This window comes from Episyrphus balteatus, chromosome 1 (genome assembly GCF_945859705.1).
Source record: "Episyrphus balteatus chromosome 1, idEpiBalt1.1, whole genome shotgun sequence".
Taxonomy (NCBI): Eukaryota; Metazoa; Arthropoda; class Insecta; order Diptera; family Syrphidae; genus Episyrphus; species Episyrphus balteatus.
Window position 1 is genome coordinate 87,243,388 of NC_079134.1, and position 19,414 is coordinate 87,262,801.

At 35.4% G+C, this 19,414-nt stretch overlaps 1 protein-coding gene across 3 annotated transcripts in view; it reads right to left on the reverse strand.

Annotated features, from left to right (window-relative positions):
- The window catches only part of LOC129906892 (LIM domain-binding protein 2), a 208,397-nt gene that overhangs the window by 109,519 nt on the left and 79,464 nt on the right, over positions 1-19,414 (reverse strand). The gene's annotated exons all lie outside the window — the stretch shown is intronic.

Consider the following 19,414-nt stretch of genomic DNA (forward strand, 5'->3'; position numbering starts at 1 on the left):
GTCCAATAACTTTTTACATGATGGTCGAGACATTTTGGTATTGATTTTATTCGATCGGGCGTTAAAAAATACCTCGAAATCATGTATCATATTAATACAAATGTTTCATCAGCTATACAATGATATGCAACAAATCGAGTGCAACACAGAAAAAGTCTTGTATCTACCCTTCCGGATGGAATACAAGGTAGCCCAATATCTCAAAATAACTCTTTTATTGAGTACTACCAACGATGTTAATTTCATGCTTTTATCACAAAGTGCACAATTGAACTCTTTTTTAATGCTAAGCCGCCTCACTATAAAGCAGAGCTTGGAATCAAAAATGACACAGAGATTTTTTTTTCTTTAAAATTGAAAGTTTCGTGCCTTCGAAAGCGTATTGAAAAACAAAAGGTGAATATCTCTTTGAAAAAGATAAAGAATGGCATTTGGATACATTTAAAAACACTTGATTGTTTGAGCACCATTCAGACAAGTACTGCCTGATTGTTTTGCTTCCGTGATAAATCATAAAATTAAACGAATCTATTTGTTAATTCTAAAATCAAGTTACTCATCAACTTTAACAATTTTGTTAATTATTTTCATTCCTCGCGAGAGGTTTTACTTTAAAAAAATCGAATTTTATTGAAATTAAACAAAAAAAATATATATATCGAATATATTAAATTTTATTTAATTTCTTGTTCTGTGTTTTGAAAACACCAACAATCATCGTACTCGCTCTCTCCTGGATTGTGAATATATTCCTATATATTTTGCCTTGTCTTCCCTGGTGAGAAGAATTTATCTTGTATATATGTTCTGCCTCCATGAAGCAAAAACAACGATATTATACAATACAAAAAAAAAACGATCGACTTTCTTTTTGGCCTACATTGCGCAGTGCATTTACTGAGAACTATTGGATTTGTTTAGATAAATCACCCTATTAACCACCTGACGTTCAGCCTCCCATTACAATAGGCATATATCAGCAATTTCCGGTCTGTTCTGGATACCATAAACTGTTTTAGTTTTGTCTGATCTTTTCCCGGTGAGTACACTTTTAGTAGATGTTCTGCCGGTAGTTTTTTTTTATTCTACATAGACACATATACAGTGCGGTTCACATGGTTCGACGCACCAATTTTCGTTTACATAAATTTAATTTTTTTGTAGGTGTGTGCAAGAATAACCAAAAAAATGTATTTATTAGAATGGTTATTTAGTGCTTAATAGAAAAACAAAAAGAAATAGTGGATGAGTGGAGTTTAACGGTACTTTTTACTCATTCTTGTCTCTGATGTAAGAAAAAGGGTCGTTTTTTTTTGGTTCACATGATTAGACGCAAACCTTAAACTAGTTAGTTTGCGCTGATTTGATTGAATTTGGAAGACTAAGCATCAAGGAGTTATTTTTTAATGATTTTCATTCAAAATCTGTAAAAAAAAGTTCTGAACGCGAAAGAAAAAGGGAAAATGACGCGTTGGATTCCAAAGGTTTTTCCATAAGCACCATTGCCAAAAAAATAGGATGACGTGACCATTTCGAGAGGAATTATTTTTTAGACAGTGCCTCCAACGGTAAAAACTTCAAAGGAGGAACAATAGAAGCTTTAACACCTCAGGAAAGAATAAAATGTATAAAAAAGCGTCGAAAACAGCTCTATCCCCAAGCAAAATTAAAGAACAAGCTGGGATAACGGCAAAAACATAAACTTTTCGGTGAACTTTTTTGAATGCTGAACATCCTAGATTAAAATAAAATTTAAAAATAGTCTTTAAAAAACACCGTACACACTAACATTACTCGAGACGTTTTACAAAATAAATATAACCTTGAAAAGTTACATGCACAATTACTCCATCTTAACGAAAAAATCGACAAATTAACCACTTCCTCTATAATACATACTACGCAATCACATAATGATGACTACGACGCCACTACCTCCATCCGCCTTAGTAACATCAATAGAATCAACTATAGTATCTGGAACCTCAGCATCAAAAACAGATCCCATACAAACACCATCATCATCATCTTTACCTAATATAAAACATTCTTCATCTCATATTACGAAAAAATCAAGTCTTGCCAATCATTCAATTTCACCCATTTAGTGGATTGAAAGTAGTAGAAGGCCATCGCACATTATTTATATCTAAACTTGACCCAACTACAAATGCCCTCGATATAAAAAATTTTATTTCAAACAACACAGGTACAACATCTTCGCTATTCAAAGTTGAGAAGATGATTCATCGAAATTACTCAAAAATGCATCCTTTAAGATAAGAGTCCCAGATTCTATTTTCCATCTTCTCAATTTACATCGCTTTGGCCAACAGGGATAATAATACATGAATTTAAAAACAAACAACATAATACGAAAATCTCATCCCATAACCCTTTTCCAATGAACTACCAAGTTTTTAGACGAGATAGACACCACTTGAAGGACTCACTGACAGTTTGTGGTGGAATTCTACTTGCAGTCAAAAACTGTCTAATATGTACTTTAGTTGATGCTTTTGATCTCTCTGACGTCGAAATACTATGTATTAAAATCGAAATGGAAATTGGTTCCCTTTATTTTATCTCTGTATACATACCTCCAAGCTGTATCTACGAGAACTGCGTTAATTTAATTGAAAACATTCATGACCAAATGGAACCAAATAATGAGCTCCTAATCGTAGGCGATTTCAATCTTCCGAACTTGAACTGGACAAGATCAACAGATTTCAATAGCTTTTCGCCTATTAACCCAACTTGTACTAACGAGTTCTTAATCATTGATGGTCTAGCTTCTTGTGGTCTTATTCAATTTAATGGAGTTGCTAACCACTTTAACAAATTAGTAGAATTAATATTTTTCTCGGACACAATTAATTTGCTGTGTAATGTTGACTGGAATCGAATGCTCTCAAATCGGAATATTGATCATATGTGTTTTGAATTTTATAGTTTTTTATTTACTTGTTTTTACGAAACTAAACCATTACGCTAATCTTGCTATAATTCTAAAATTCCACCATGGTTTGACACTAATTTGAAAAACTTGAAAAACAAAAGAAATAAGGCTAAAGTTTAGTAAAACCAGAGCGGATGTTGATTTCAGAATTTACTCCGAACTTAAATGTATGTTTGCTGACTTCTTCAACACCCTTTATTCAGGCTATATTTGTAAAATTGAAGAAGAGTTAAAACAGAGCCCAAAAAACGTTTGGAACTTCGTGAAAAGCAAAAGAAATGCTGACGGCTTCCCTAACTCTATGTCATATAACAACACATCAAGTCATGGCTCAAAATTGATTTCGAACATGTTTGCTAGTTTCTTCAAAGATGCTTTTGATGTTCCTCCTTCTTCTCAAACTACCGCTCCATTCTTTCCAGCCCAAAATTTTCTACACCTTAGCTCACTTAATTTTACCATATGTGAAGAAATGTCTCAGAACTTGACTGTTTTAGCCCTGGCCCTGATGGTGTACCATCATGTGTGTTAAAAAAATGCGTGTCCTATTTATCATATCCTCTTTATGTTTTATTCAACGAATCTTTGAGGTGCTCAATCTCTCCAGTACTATGGAAAAATGCTCAATTTTCAATTTTAAATTCATTTTTATTTTTCATCATCTTAAAACTATCTTAAAGCTAGACAAAAATTCATAAAAACTAGCCTACTTATCAATTACTTACAACTAACTTACTGGCCCTATACGGGCACTCTTAGTTATTCTTCATTTTTCTTAATACTAATGCCTTTCGGCCTTAAAACTAATTTAATTCAAATAGTATTTCAAGGTTTTATTTTTTCCAAGAAATAATTTCTAAAAAAAACTTGGATTCTGATCATTTTGTTTGTTTATTTTAAAACTTAAAAACTAATTAGAACTACTTAAACTACTTAAAAACTAATTAAAACTACTTAAACTACTTAAAACTACTTAAAAACTAGAACAGCCACAGCAAGCATTTTTGTATTATTTGTATTTTTTTGTATTTTGTATTTTTTTTTTTTTTTTTTTTTTTTTTGTGCCACCCTGACTGTCCCTACTTAAAACTAAACACCTAAAACTATGTAAGCCAGCCAAGGCATAAAAACAAAGACCACTTTAACTATTTACACTATTATGAAGCCACCAAAACTGGTTCTCCTGCCTTACCCTATCTCTACGGTCCCGATCGGACACAGTCCTACTGAACCGAAGACGCCCTTCTCCGCCTAGTGCGAGGATGTCCCCGTCATACAGCAGTCGCCTGTCCACGGTTCTTCGCCCGACGTGGTAGATTAGCGGAACTGCCAATCTATCCTGTACAAGCCCCCGACTATCTAAATAGAGGAATGCCTCAGGCGGAATATAGCCGCTTAAACACACACTCTTGAAGTATTCGTCGTTAGGGTAGTAAGCCCCAAAAATGTAGCTATTTGAAGAGGCCATCGCTCTTGAAACGTGGCCACGAACAAGCTTCAGCATAAAGTTATCAATTCTATTTATGTTGGCCCTATTGTATAAGACCTCATTGGAATAGTAATGCGTGTAATCAGATTCGGGTGTTCTGTGCAGACCAAGGCAACGTCTAAGACACTGCCTCTCAAACACCCGAAACTTTTCCATTTGAGATGGAGCAACGTTGAACCACACAGGGCATCCATAGACAATCATCGGCCGGATAAGGGCCATGTAGCAAATCACCTTAACCCTGGTGTCAAGCCGACTGCTATAAAACAGCCGTTTCGTCAGGGCAAAAGCTCCCCTAGCCCTGGCCAGAGCAGCATCCATATGTCTATTGAAATATAGATATTGATCTAGCCAGATGCCAAGGTACTTTACTACACTTTTACTCGGCAGTGGATGTCCGTGTGGTCCAGCGATCGCCAGCTTCCGCCAGTTCCTTCGCGTATCCCCTGAGGCCCTAGCCAAGGGAGTCCTAAATAGAATCGTTTCTGATTTCTGAAAGTTGATTTTCAACTTCCAGTCATCACAATATCGCTGAATTTTGTCAAAGTCACGTTGCAAGAGAATTCTTATGACTTCAACTTTTGGAGCTGTTCTGTACGCAATTAGATCGTCGGCATACGCAATTGCCTGAGTTAGACTTCCTATCAGATCGCTGGTGTAAATACTAAAGAGAATCGGTGAGTTCACCGCTCCCTGTTGAAGACCATTTTTAATATTAAAAACTCCAGTAGAAGTTACATTGCCACTTTTGACAACAAACGTTCTACCATTGAGCATGTCATAAAGCATATATAAAAGTGGTTTACTTATACCAAGTCTTGTTAATTTAAGATAGAGACCTTCCAACCAAACGGTGTCGAAAGCTTTTTCCAAATCAACAAGACAGGCACCCGTGCACTGTTTTTTAGATTTGTTCCACTGAATATCAGATACAAGTTTAGACGCGGCATGAATAGTATCATGTCCTGCCTTAAACCCGAATTGATTATCCGGTATGATATTGTTGTCCTCAGCCCACTGAGACAGAGCCCTATTGATAACTTTTTCAAATACCTTGCTAATACTTGGAAGGAGACTTATCGACCGGAGATTTGCTGGATTGGAGTTGTCCTTTCCCTTTTTCGGTAGAGGATGTACCACTGCTGTTTTCCAACGCTTTGGATAATATGCATTATTCAGAGCGTTGTTGAACAGAGTGGCATAAATGTCTATAGCTTCTTGCGGTAGATGTCGTAGTACAATATTGGATATACCATCGACTCCTGCTGACTTCTTTTTCTTTAATGAATCGAAGATGAGCTTGAGCTCTACCTTCGTAACTAACAGGGTGTTAGCCCCAGCATGCTCGGCGATGATGGCGTTTGCCAAGTGCTCTTCATTAAACCCAGTAAAACCGCGATTCTCAGATCGCCATTGCGTAATATCATTACGTAGATAAAAGTGATGAAGGAGGGCCCTGTTTTCCAGGTCATGGTTCGGGTTAATGCTAGCATTAACCTTGTACACTTGCTGGAAGGCAGCACCCACCGCCTCCACTTTCTCTTGCGGATCTTCGATTATAAAGAGGTCGTCGTCCAAGATGGCTTCCCCTGGATTTATGCCTGCGGTCAGAAGTACGTCTCTGTTTTCCACAGTTCTCTGGAGCTTAAGACACGGAAGCTCGTTTTGATCATTCCGTCTAAAAATCTTATTAATCTGCGGAAACATACTCGGGTCGCTAGAATTAACGGACCGAATTTTTTTGTCCCAATACAAATTAATAGACAACCTATAGTTTTCTTTGATCAACTGGTTGATGTTTTTGATCGACGACTTCAGTGTTCTAATCTCCAGATCGTGTGGGTCGGTAAATCGCCGGTATAAACGTTTAAGTCTTGTCAATAGTCCGCTTTTTTGTCTGTGAAGTGCATCAATAGTCGCGTTACGGTAAACGTTATTTTGGTCACGTTCTTTGTATTTGGGTATCGTTCTGTTCATCGTTTGTAGGATGGTATCGTCCATCTGTTGGAGATAACCATCGATCTCACTGTTCGACAGATTTCTGTCGTTTGGAGGGGCTATGTTATTCGAACGCAGTTCTCATGCTAAGGCGTTGGTGAAGCGTGGCCAGCGCATCTTACCGTAGTTGTAAGAGTGCTCCGGTACATACTCCTTCAATTCCACAAGCTCGTTCGGAAGCTGTATTGCGGCGGCGAGTCCGCAGTGGTCGCTGTCGTACTCAATTGTACGAAGGCAGTTTCTTGGGTGTTGGCCCACAGAGTCTGTTATTGTCAGTCTCGAGTCTAGAAGCAATAAATCCAGAAAAGAACCGCTTCTTGGAAACGATGGCCTTTCAGTAGCCAACAGATCAACCCTATATTCAATATTGTTTTGACTCATCCAATTATACAGATGATTACCTCGCTGATTCTGTGTTTGATTTCCCCAATCTTGGTGTTTGGCGTTCAGATCACCGGCCATGAGGATATAGTTTTCCTCCAAATTCAGTCGTAGGACTTGAAAAAGTTTTTCGAGTTCTGCCGTAAAGTCAGTTGGTTGAGGTGCTTCTGGCGCATAAGCTGCGACTGCATACACCCGCTTTCCATGCTGGAGAGGGATGCATACAATGCATACCTCAAGCGTTCGAAATTTTCGCACTTCACTATTGTATATTACCTTATAACTAATGCCTTTACGTATGAAGATTGCAACACCGCCCCCTTGAGTGGAGTCGGGCCGGTCTCTTCTTACGATATTGTAATTAATATTTGTCAGTTTATGTTTCTGGTTTAGCTTAGTTTCGCTAGCCATAAACACATCGGGACATAGATCTTTCAACAACTGGAAAAGGTTAGCTCTACGTTCGACCCTAATCAGTGAATTTACATTCACAGCTAGGATCCTAAGGGGCCTCTCTGACAGCGCGCCCATTACGACCTAAGTTGCGTTAAGCTAGGCAGTTGAGTGTAGATATGATCTACCCTCACTGTCTGCTCCCTTATCTGGCTTTGAAGCCCTGTTAACTGTGCTTGAATGCTCAGTAACAAGGTCAAAACCTCTGATTCTGCCGCCGGTGCTTTAGGCACGGAGGCCTGTTGGGACACCTTTGGTGGCTTTTGAGTCGCCTTCGGCATTGCTCTTTGCGCCATTTGGGCGAAAGAGATGCTTGGGTTGACGATAGGAGCACGCCCTTCTGGACGTTTTTCTACGACAGCCTGCTTCGCCGTTTTTTGCTGCTTCATTTGCTGAAACCTCGGACAGCCCCGATAATTAGCAGGGTGCCCGACGCTTCCGCAGACTGCGCATTTTAGCTGGGCCTTATCTTCGACCCGTTCCTCCCCGAGTTTGCACTCCCCCTTATTGTGGTTCTCTCCACACTTTACACAGCGCGACTGCATTTCGCAGTTGGCTGCGGCATGGCCGAACCTTTGGCAGCGCACGCATTGAAGCATGTCACCGCGCCTTTTTAATTTGTCCCAAGTGACAACCTGGTAGTTGAGAACGGTGATACTCCTCAAACTATCCAGTTTGCTGTTGGGTGAGAGCTGTACTAAAAATATCGGCAGCTTCCTTTTCTCCCGCCTGGACAAAGCCGTTTGGAATGGCTTGACGCTGATGATCTCGAGATCATCACTCACTTTGCGGCGGAGCTCATCATAGAGCGCCTTGGGTTCCGTGCAGGAATCTATGCCCTTTAGGAGGACCGTTTGGATTTTCTCCAACTTAGGGGTATAACTGAAGTACTCAGTGGTGGCTTCTTTTAACAAAATTTTAATTTTTTTATGATCGTCCACTGTACTGCAGTGGATCGCATGTTTATTACTATTTAATCTTTTAATATAAAATTTTTCGCCAATGGCCGACTTACATAGCTTTATGGTGTCCTCTAGCTCCATTTTGTAAACATTGATGGGTGGCACGTTTTCCTTTTTGCTATGAATTTTCTGTGGCTGCTGCTGGTGTACTCTCCCTCGCTGCTGCTCCGGGGCCTGCTGCTGTTGAGTCCGCACCTGCGGCTTGCTTCCGCTGGGCTTATCTGCCTCTGCTGGTTGTTGTTGTTGCTGTTTATTTTGCTGTTTTTGTTGTTTTTGCTCCTGTGGCATTTCTTGCTGCTGCTCTGACACTTGGACGGGCAGCTGTAGTTGTTGTTGTTGTGCAACTTGTGCTGGCAATTGTTGTTGCCTCTGTTGCTGCTTGGTTTCCTGGTTTTGCTTTGGCGCTTGTTGTTGTCGCTGAGGTTGAGGGACTTGCTGTTGCTGCAGTTGAAGCTGCTCTTGTTGTTGTTGTTCCGCTGCTTTGGCTGCTTTAGCGGCTTCCTTGTCGGCGAGCTCTTGTTTGTCTTTGGCTCTGCGCGCTTGTTGCTTTTCTTTCAAGAGCTGAAGCAGGGGCGCAACTTCTTGTTTAAGGGCCTCCATTTGCCTCTCAAACTGGCTGATTTTTATTTGGAGGGTCTGCTCCTCCTCATCGTCTTCGTCTGATGACGGCTCTGGCGATGACAGACCAGCGAAATTGTTGCTGTCACCCGATATGAAAAGCCCTTCTTCCCCATTGGACATGTAGCTTACCTCATCCTCGTCTAGTGGCTTCTGGTTTAATTTAGCTGCCGCTTCATTTTTTGCGGTGCGCGCCGTTTCCTTCTCCTCAGCTGGCAGCTTAGCTGAAGGTTTAGTGGAACGACGCTTCACAAGGTTCGGCTGTGGCCTTAGCGGTTGCCGTCTCCTTTTACCCATATCGCCTGTTGTTGCCGTTGGCTTGATTGCCGTTGGCTTCTCCTCTGTAGCTGGGGCACCTTTCGATGTCCCCGCTATATCTCCCGATTGCATAAGCTTTAAAGCGAATGCTTTTTGCAATTTTTTAATTTAAAAAAAACCTCTAAGAAAATTTTGACCCAGCTGGGATTCGAACGCCGTTCCTTCGGCTCTCGGGTCCGACGCACGCCACTACCACTGAGCTATCGATGTGTTAATAGCCTTACTGGCTAACTTAATACTCGTTTACTAATAACTTTCGGATTACGTATTAAAAACACTGTGAAAGCCGATTTGCGCGTGCACACTCCTCCACAGTACAAGATCGACTGTATGGAAAAATGCTTTTAAAAGTCCAATTCACAAAAAAGGGTCAAAGAACGAAATCACGAATTACAGACCCATTGCCAAACTTTCTGTTATTTCTAAACTATTTGAGTCCACTATCTGTAGCATGTTATCCATTAACTGAGAGTCAATTATTTGCGGCAATCAACATGACTTCGTCCAAAATAAGTCAGCAATTACTAATCTGCTCCATTTTACTTCTTTTTGCCTTGATTCCTTTGAAAACCGGAAGCAAGTAGACTGTGTGTTCACAGTTTTTAGTAAAGCCTTTGACAAATTGTGTCACAAGACTTTAGTCCACAAACCAAATGCCTTAGGATTTAATGACAATTTTTTACTGTGGTTTCGTCATATTTAAAGAATAGAAGTTATACTGTTACTTTCAGAAATGAGCAATCGGAAGAATTTTATGTCAACTCTGGTACATTGTACATAATGAAAAAACATCCATTATTAAAAACTCGTCTGTTTTAATTTACGCTGATGACATTAAAATTTTCAAAATTATAAACTCAATTAATGACTGCTCACAGCTTCAGGAAGATCTACATAGATTTAGGGAATGGTGCAATATAAACCGACCTTTTTTGAATATAGACAAATGTAAAACTATGTGTTTTATACGCAAACAAATAATTATAACTTATAATTGTATTGTAGATTCTACTTCTCTCTGTAAGCTTTCCGAATTCTCTGATTTAGGAGTTATTCTTGACACTAAGTTGACGTTTACTGACCATTATAACTTTATAGTTAAAAAAGCTAATAAGATTCTAGGTTTTATCAAACGATTTTCTTGTGATTTCCGTGATCCCTATGTCCTCAAGCTTCTTTATATTTCTTTTGTTAGACTGGCTGCGTAATATGGGCTCCTTACTATTCTGTTCATATAAATAGACTCGAAGGTATACAGAGGAGGTTTTTGCCTTCGTTTTCTTCCATGGTCCCAAAGATCCATACACCCACCCTATTCTCACAGACTCTTAATTATAAATCTCCCTTCACTTTTACAACATAGAAAATATCTTCAGCTTTGTTTTATTGTCAAATTAATCAATGGTTCAATAATATGTCCATCAACTTTATTTCAGCTATAGTCGAACTAGCATAAGAAGACATTTGCCTTTATGTCCGATTTTCAGCAGAACAAACTAAGGTGTGAATAGCCCATTAAATCAATTGATTTCAGTCTTCAATAAATATTACTTTTTGATCTCATCTGTAAACGACAATGTCAAAAGCAAAACATTTAAAGAAAACTTTTTTAACATAATCATAGTTATTATTTATTTTTTAGGTAAAATTTTATTATTAAAATTGTATGTACATTAGACTGGGCCAAAAAAATAAAATATTTTTTTTTTGAAAGTTACTTCGAAAATCTGGTTCAGGATGATGAAAAAAAAATTTGGTGAAAATTTGAGCCGTTAAAAATAATTTTAAGAGGTCTATCAACGGTGTTTTTTATTTATATACATGATATGATGTGTTACAACAGAACTGCTAGACGATCAAAGTAAAAAAAAATTCTGTTCATTTTTTCTTATATAAAATTAAATTTCCTCCAAAAAAGATCTGATTGAAAATTTTCGTCAGACGAGCCGTATTCGAGTAATTAAGCTTTTTAAATCGAAGTGTTTTTTCAATTTGACTGTTTCAAGGCTTAACTACATTGGCTCAAAAAGTGAAAAAGTACAAAAGTGAAAATTTTCAAATGCATTTTTGTATAGTTTTTTGGGATGAACAATTAAAACAAATGATGCAGAAAGCTTATTTTTTGGTCTAAAAAACAATTTGTATACTCTTTTTCACAAAACAATTGCGCTAGCCAGAAAAAAAATATTTTCACTTTTGTACTTTTCCAAAAAGTGGTGTATGTAGTTAAGCCTTCACTTTGGAATTTTGTGATGAGCAAATAAGTGAATAGAAAAATAAAACCACGACAGATTCTTATAGGATTCTCTACAAAAAAGGTCTCATAGTAATTTTCCCTAAATTGAGTTCTGAAGAAGTTATTCACGATTTAAATCGAGAAAAAAATTAAAAAATCAATTTTTTTTTTTACTCAATTTTGTTTAACTTTACGGAATATTTATTATTATTTTAACAATATTAAAAAAAGTATTTTTACCGTCTCCAAGGAATTTTGTAGTAAAAAATGAGTCAGTTCTACAATTATAAATTATTTATTATTTTTATTTCATATATTTATAAGGAAATTAACCAAATTATTATTATTTTTATCATAATCACTGAAACATATTATGAAAAAATTAATTTTAAAGACAATTATCACATACTCTTTATCAAAAAAAAGTCGTGGTTTTATTTTTCTATTCACTTATTTGCTCATCACAAAATTCCAAAGTGAAACAGTCAAATTGAAAAAACACTTCGAAAATTTTCAATCAGATCTTTTTTGTAGGAAATTTAATTTTATATAAGAAAAAATGAACAGAAATTTTTTTTTACTTTGATCGTCTAGCAGTTCTGTTGTAACACATCATATCATGTATAAAAATAAAAATCACTGTAGGTCGCTTGGTAACACAATCATGTAATGATTTAATAGAACGAAAAGTTTTAATCTGCCCTAGCGAGGTATTCCATCGGAGCGGAGATTTTCCGCAACGCATACTTCGTCGGAGGTTCAAATTGCATTCGAGGTATCTTTCATCGGTAAAAATACTACACAAATGAGACGACGCACCGCATCGCAGTAATTTGACATGCGTCACATTCAAGATTTTAATAGAGATGTGCAAAATATACCTATATATCGATAAGTTGGAATATCTTCCGATATTTTTATATAAAAACACCTAAATACATTTAAATAGTCATATAACTATACAGAGAGTTTCAGTTTATAGTTTCTCATAAGTAAGAATGTCAATGTACGGTAAATTACACCCTTGTGTTAATTTGAAAATGAATCGATATTGCGATATTTCTATTCAACAAAATATCGAATCGAAAAATATCGATATTTTTTTTGAGAAGGCCATCTCTATAATTATCAAAGATGACAGAAAAACACAACAGATGAAAAATAACAATTCAAAGAACAAGCGAGTTGAAGTTATTTCATTTAAGAAAATTAAAAAGTGACCATGGCAAGTGTCGCGTTATTTTTGGAGGCCGAGTCCAAACAAATAAGTGCACAAAAACTCAAGAAAAAAAGGAGTATTTTAAAAAGTGAAAGAAAATTTATTTGTAGAGACTTTTGCCTGTAAGGCCCTCCGCCCGCCAGTGCCCGCGATTTCTTTTTTGTTTATCAATTGTTTTATTTTATGTTGGACTTATGTATAGTCACGAACATCCTTTTTTCCATTCATCAACATCCCTTTGTCGTGGTCCAATTCAATTTAACTGATTGGGCAGATCTTCCCAATACAGCCACAATTTTTGGGGATCTTCTTGTATGTACTTATGTTTTTTCGATTTGCCTAAACAGAAAAATCCATAATAAATAACAAAAGTTTACTTCTTTTTCTTCATTACTTACGTTTTAATTATTTATTCCGCCACAAAAACTTGTCGGAGGGCTTCGGACAAAAAATGATTTGTATCTGTTAAGAATACAACCATTAGAAGTACTTCATCGTATGCAATGACATGCGTTGAAATTTGTCGGAGAAAATCTCCGATCAGCGGATCGGAGAAATACCTCGAAGCAAAAAGTCTCCGATTCGTAGAAAATAGGAAAAAACCGCTCCGATGGATTACCTCGCTAGGGCCGAATGTCGTCCGCGAACATCAATTTTTTAATTTAATTTTTAATTTTGGTGGGGGCAGCACCCCCATTTATTAGACTTAATTCAAGCTACAATAACTTAATCTAACTTAAAAAACTAACTTAGAGGGTGATCGGGACAGTTAAGGCGGTGTTTAAGAAGAGAAGTGCTGATGTTAAAATCAAAATAGTCAAGGTTCGTGTTTATACTCCGCAACATTCGAGTGAGGGGTTCGTTGGATCCATATGTACGGTATGTACGGTGGGAGGACAGATAAAAAAGGCGAGGATTTCTCAGATTGCGGGGGTTAGTATTGAAAAAGATGGAATTATAGAGAGTTTGACAGTCAACAGATCCGGTGAGAAGTAGGTGAATAAATAGAATATCGCTTATTTTTCTTCGTTCTTCTAAAGTTTTCAGGTTGATAAGTTTGAGACGATTTTGATAGGGAGGGAGGATAAACTGACCGTCCCACTGTAGGTGACGAAGAGCGAAGCGAAGAAAGCGAAGTTGAATGCTTTCGATTCTGGCTGTGTGGACATGGTGATATGGTGACCAGGTTTGAGAGGCGTATTCAAGGATGGGTCTTACGAAGGTTATATAAAGGGAGCGAGTCACATAAGGGTTAGAGAATTCTTTGACCATCATTTAACAAAACCGAGGGCTGAGTTGGCTTTGTGTATCATGTTATCGATGTGCATTAGAAAATTGAGTTCTCGGTGTTTTTTAGGAAATCAGGAATATCATTAATCAGCAACAAGTATAGAAGGGGTCCCAAGTGACTCCCTTGTGGTACTCCTGAGGTGACCTCAATTACATCTGATAACACATCATTTACGCGAACAAATTGTTTTCTGCCTTTCAAGTACGATTTAAACCTCTTTAAGATGTTGGAGTTTAAACCGATAGATTCACTTTTTTTAGTAATACAAAGTGGTTTACTCTATCAATAGTACCTACAGGTAAAATATGCATTTTAAAAAAAATTGTTACACTCATGATGAAACTTGGCAAAAAGTTTGCTTTTGGGATAAGAACCAAGTACAAAAAAGTCTATACAAAAAAGTTGGGTGGAAAGGTGTTTTTTCGCGGACAAGAGGGGTGAAGGTCAAAAATACACTGAAAAAAATTGTTAGTCTAATATTACCATATGACCCATGTTTTCAAGGTATTTTTTGATGCTGAATGTCATAAAAATAAAGTCAATACGATTGCGCTAAGAAAAGTTATGGCCGATTAAAAACAAAGGTGCTTGTTTTTTGACTTCAACAGGTAAAATATAACCAAAAACCATGTAAAAAACATGCTACACTGATGAAATTATGGATGAAGGTTTTAGATAAAGCAGGGAAAAAGGATTCATAAAGTTTTAAAAACTATTTTTGGTGAAAGGATGTTTTTTTGATAGGTTAAGTTGTGTGTGAGAAAGGTATCATAACAGTGTTGTGCCCTCTTCATACCTACCAGAGGAAATCGTCGTGCGTTGAACTCAGCACACTTCAATTATAATGTTCACTTTGATTTTCCATTCGGTATCATCATTCGGATATTGTTTTGGGTCAATCAAAGTGCAATAAGACAATAATTTAATTGTGCTGACTCTTTAAACGTGCCGACGATTATCCACTGAGGAAGTTGGACTCGCGACTATCGGAATGACACGACAAGTCGAGTCTAACTTAAAACGTGAACAAGTAGTTGTGTAAATTTAACCACTGAGAAATCTCTGCGTAGTTCCAAATTGTTACTTTTTCGATTGTTATAACATTGGCGCAGCCGGTCCGCGAGCCTTTAAATCGTAAAAAAGAAGAAAAAAAATATAAACAAAATAGAAACAATCAATAACTTTGTGTAGTGTCGACTTTTGAAAATTAGAAGTGAATAAAAAAAAAAAAAAAAAAAACAAAAAAAGTTTAATTTAATTCAAAGTGCAACAGTGCAACATACATCAATTGGAATACGAAACCACACTTAACAACGACTACACTAAATCTATGTATGTACGTATGTCAACAATCAGGTAAGTATAATTTGGTTTTAATTTTTGTTTTGCATCGTTTTCGTTTTTGTTCACTTTTTCTGAAAAACGATCTGATCACATTTTTTTTTTTTTTTTGTTAAATTTGCTTGAGTTTTTTTACTACTACGGCCAATACAAACTAATTGTAGTTAATGTAGGTCAGTTTAAAACTTCAAGTTTGGGGTAAGCAAATTATATATATCTACATACTTTTTTGTTTATAATTAAAATAATCATGTGTCACACCTCAAAAATTCAAAAGGTTACAGCATCTGTAACCAAAGATTGGCAGACATTTTTTCCTCGCAGGAAATTAATGTGAAATATACCTCTGAGAAAGTGGTTTGTTGATTCTGTAAGAAAACAAACCATAAAAGTGTTTATTCCAGGTTTAAGAGAAATCCTTTTTTCCACAACACCTGTAAAGCACATGGTCAACCTCAAGGAACAATCTCGATACCCAAAGGTCACTTAGAAGCGGCAAACCCGCAAAAGACTAGGGTACGATGCGATTGGTTTTCTAGGGTTGGCCACTCTGAGAATGAATGTAGATGTAAAAGGCGATAATATTTTGTGAAAAATTATTGGGACATTCTCAAAAACCCCATTTTACCAAAAAAACAACCAAGTCGTCCCTTACCCATCCACTCAAATTACTAAATCCGCCAAAACGTCAATCCCCGTTGTTAAAACAAATAAAATTTTTGATTTTTAAATATCTTCAGCCAATATTTTTGCTTTGAAAAGCAAAAATATGAAAAAGAAAGTTCCAGTTTTTAACTACATTTTTTTCATTTCACAATTGTTTTCAGTGTTCATTAAATGTTTAGATATGATTTTATTTATATATGATTCATAAAATCATCATCATAGTTACAAATAAATTTAACAATAAAGAATCCAAGAAAAAAATGTATATAGAACTAGCATTTCCAAATGCTAATTTTGGTTTCAGTAGACGAAAATGTAAAAGCAAGCTTTTTAAAAAATAGTGTATTAAAAAAAAATGTAAAAATACGCACTAAAGAAAAAAGTAAAGTAAAATTAGCTTCTGTAGGGACTGGCGAAACTTAAGGTTCAATTCGGTCGAGTTTGAAGAGAAAAATGAAATTAAAATGGAACATAAAAGATGGCCTAAATAACTTATCTGCCGATGGATGTCAAAAATTCTTAAACCAAAATCTTTCCTTTCATCCATACCTTAATTCATCTTTCCAGTTTCTTTCCTTTTTTTTCTCTTAATATCACAAAAAAAAAGGTATATTTTATGAACTACAAAAAATATATTATCAAACGAAAAATATAATCGGTTGATTTATATTTAAAAAAAAATGAAAGTTAAAATAAATTAAAGACTAATTGATATGAAATCTTGTATTTATATGTAAAAAAAATTGGAAATTTAAGAAAAAAAAAATATAATTAAATCTGAAAATTTAATTATATTTTGTTATGAGAATTACGTAGGTACATAGCTACCTTACCTTTTATATGAATAACTACCTATAGATATTTATGAATTGTTTTGTTTATGTTGTAAGTTTTTATTTTTGAGTTTTATGAATTGGTTTTAAGTTTCTTATTTTTTTTAATGTTACGTGAAATATGTATAATGTTGAAGTCTGGATCTTACATATATTTGATAATTTTTATTTAACACAAAGAATAAACTTCATTATAGTAAGAAAAAAACTTTTTATTACTTTTTTACATAAACCTCAAAATTGAATCCCTAATTCGGTTACCTTCGTTGAATGATGTATCTTCAGAATCTATAGCAAATTGAATGGTTTCCACAATACTATCCTGTTCTGCTACCAATTCAGGGGTTTCTACTCTATATTTGATGCAAATAATGTTAAGAGCTGCACATACATTTATGATTTGCGTTGCCTTTTTGGAAGTGTAGTGAATGTTCCCGTGCTTAAAGTGTACATCTTAATCTGCTTTTTAACAAGCCAATTGTTATATAAATTAGTTCCAAATTAAAAGTGAAATTTTTATATGAATATTACTGTAAAATAAATGGTCACGAAGTTTAAGTTTGGAAAAAATGCTGTTAAAATGTTATGCCAGTACCTACCAGAGATAAATCGAATGGGAACCGTCCTCTATCCAAATGTCTAAACTGCAACAAAAAATCAACTCCCAGGTGGAGAGGGGAACCACCTATCAAGCTCCAAATTTCAAAAGCGCAACATGCCTACCAGCATCTGAAAAACTACCGACCTCTTAATTCAATCAAGACTATGTTTCATTTCAAGAAAAGCATGAAACTTAAGATCGAAGGGATAACTAACAATATAATTTATATTTTTAGGAATTATTAACCTTCTCCTTTAATATCAATAATAATTTAATATTATTCAAAATTTTATAACACCCGTTTTCACTATAGCAAATTCACACCTTATAACTGCAGCTATAAGCAAGCTGTACTTTTTTGTATATATTGACTTTGAATGGCTATAAATAAGTGAAAAAAGGTGTTACCTTCTAACTTTTTTTGGTTTTGGTTTGATGGGAGACTGTAGAACGTTGTTTAACTACTGCATTTTATTTTTGACCTATGGCGGTACCCACTGTGCGTTGTAGTTAAGCCTTAATGAAACAAATGAAATCTATCTTCGTTCTTTTCTTTCTTGAAAGAACATAAGAAATAAGAATAGCAGGGGAAGAAGATGTTAAACCGCGTTTTGTGTGAAAAGTCTATACACTTGGCAAATTGGTAAATGTGTCAACAATGTGTATCAGTTTGACATTTCCTTTAACATTTTACCAAGTTTTCGCTTTTAGACAGAGTTTACACCTTTGCATGCAAGGCCCTAATATTTTGTCGCACACCAACTGTCGCATGAAAAAGCGTTTTTTTTATGAGGTTAAGGGAAAAACTAACAAAAACGTTTTTTTCCCTTTCCCGTAAAAAAACGCGCTGTCGTGCGACGCAGTTGGTGTGGGAAACAATTAAAAATTGATTTCTTTGATTAAAAAATGTCGATTTTCACTTTAACAAAAGGATGTTTTGCTTAATATTTCACTGCGACACACCACCACGGATTACCTCTTTAAGGTATAACTACAACGGCTTTTTTTTGCAAAAAGTCAAAAAGTGAACATTTTTAAACTCATTCTGTGACAATTTTTCCGACCACAAAATTAAAAATAATGATGCAGAAAGCTTATTTTTTGGTTTTAAAAACAATTTTTGTAGTTTTTTCCACAAACAAATAGCGCTACAAAGAAATAAAAAAAATTCCCACTTTTTCACTTTTTAGATCATTGTAGTTAAGGGGCCGGTTGTAGCGATCAGGAAAATGAATCAGGAAAAATTTTCATATAGATATTTTGTGTTGTTATAATTCGATTTGAAACACAAATACTATACCAATCGATTACACTGGTTAACAAAATTAAACTTTTTTTTTGTTGCCGGAACAAAAAAATACTTTTTTGAAGGTTTTTGGTGTGCTGAACTCGAATCCGTAGTCAGAAAAAATTAGTCAATTCCCTTTTTTGAAATATTACCGTTAGAAAATGCAGTACTTCGGGCCTTATTCTTTTGGGAACGGGTCGTTATTCTGTGTTCCAAAATTCTGTATGACCAAAATTCTGTATCTGAAGAAAAAATTCTGTATGAACATAATTCTGTATTCCATTATTCTGCTTTTCTATTATTCTGTATATCAAAATTCTGTAAATCCAAAATTCTGTTTTTCAAAATTCTGCAAATCCATTATTCTGCTTTTAAAAATTCTGTAATTCTTAATATCTTCATTAAAACATGTCCCTCAAGTAAGCAGAGCAAGTACCCCAAAATTATATCAAGTGCTCCCCTACTTTTGGAAAAACTTAATGTTCTCCTAACTCGATTTAAAGTTAACAGAACAATTACCAGAAAATGCCTTAAACTGTTAGTAAAAAATTCGGTTTGGTATAATATTAAGGTGCCAAATTTTTTTTACAAAAATATTTTTTTTCTGTGATTTTCGAAAAAGAAATTTTTTTTCAAATTATTTTGAATAATTAAGTGCTTAACTAATTTGAGTTAAGTACCCAATTTTCGAAAAAAAATTCCGAGATTTTCCATTAAAAAAAAAAAATTTTTTTTTTTCCATACAAATTCATGTTCAA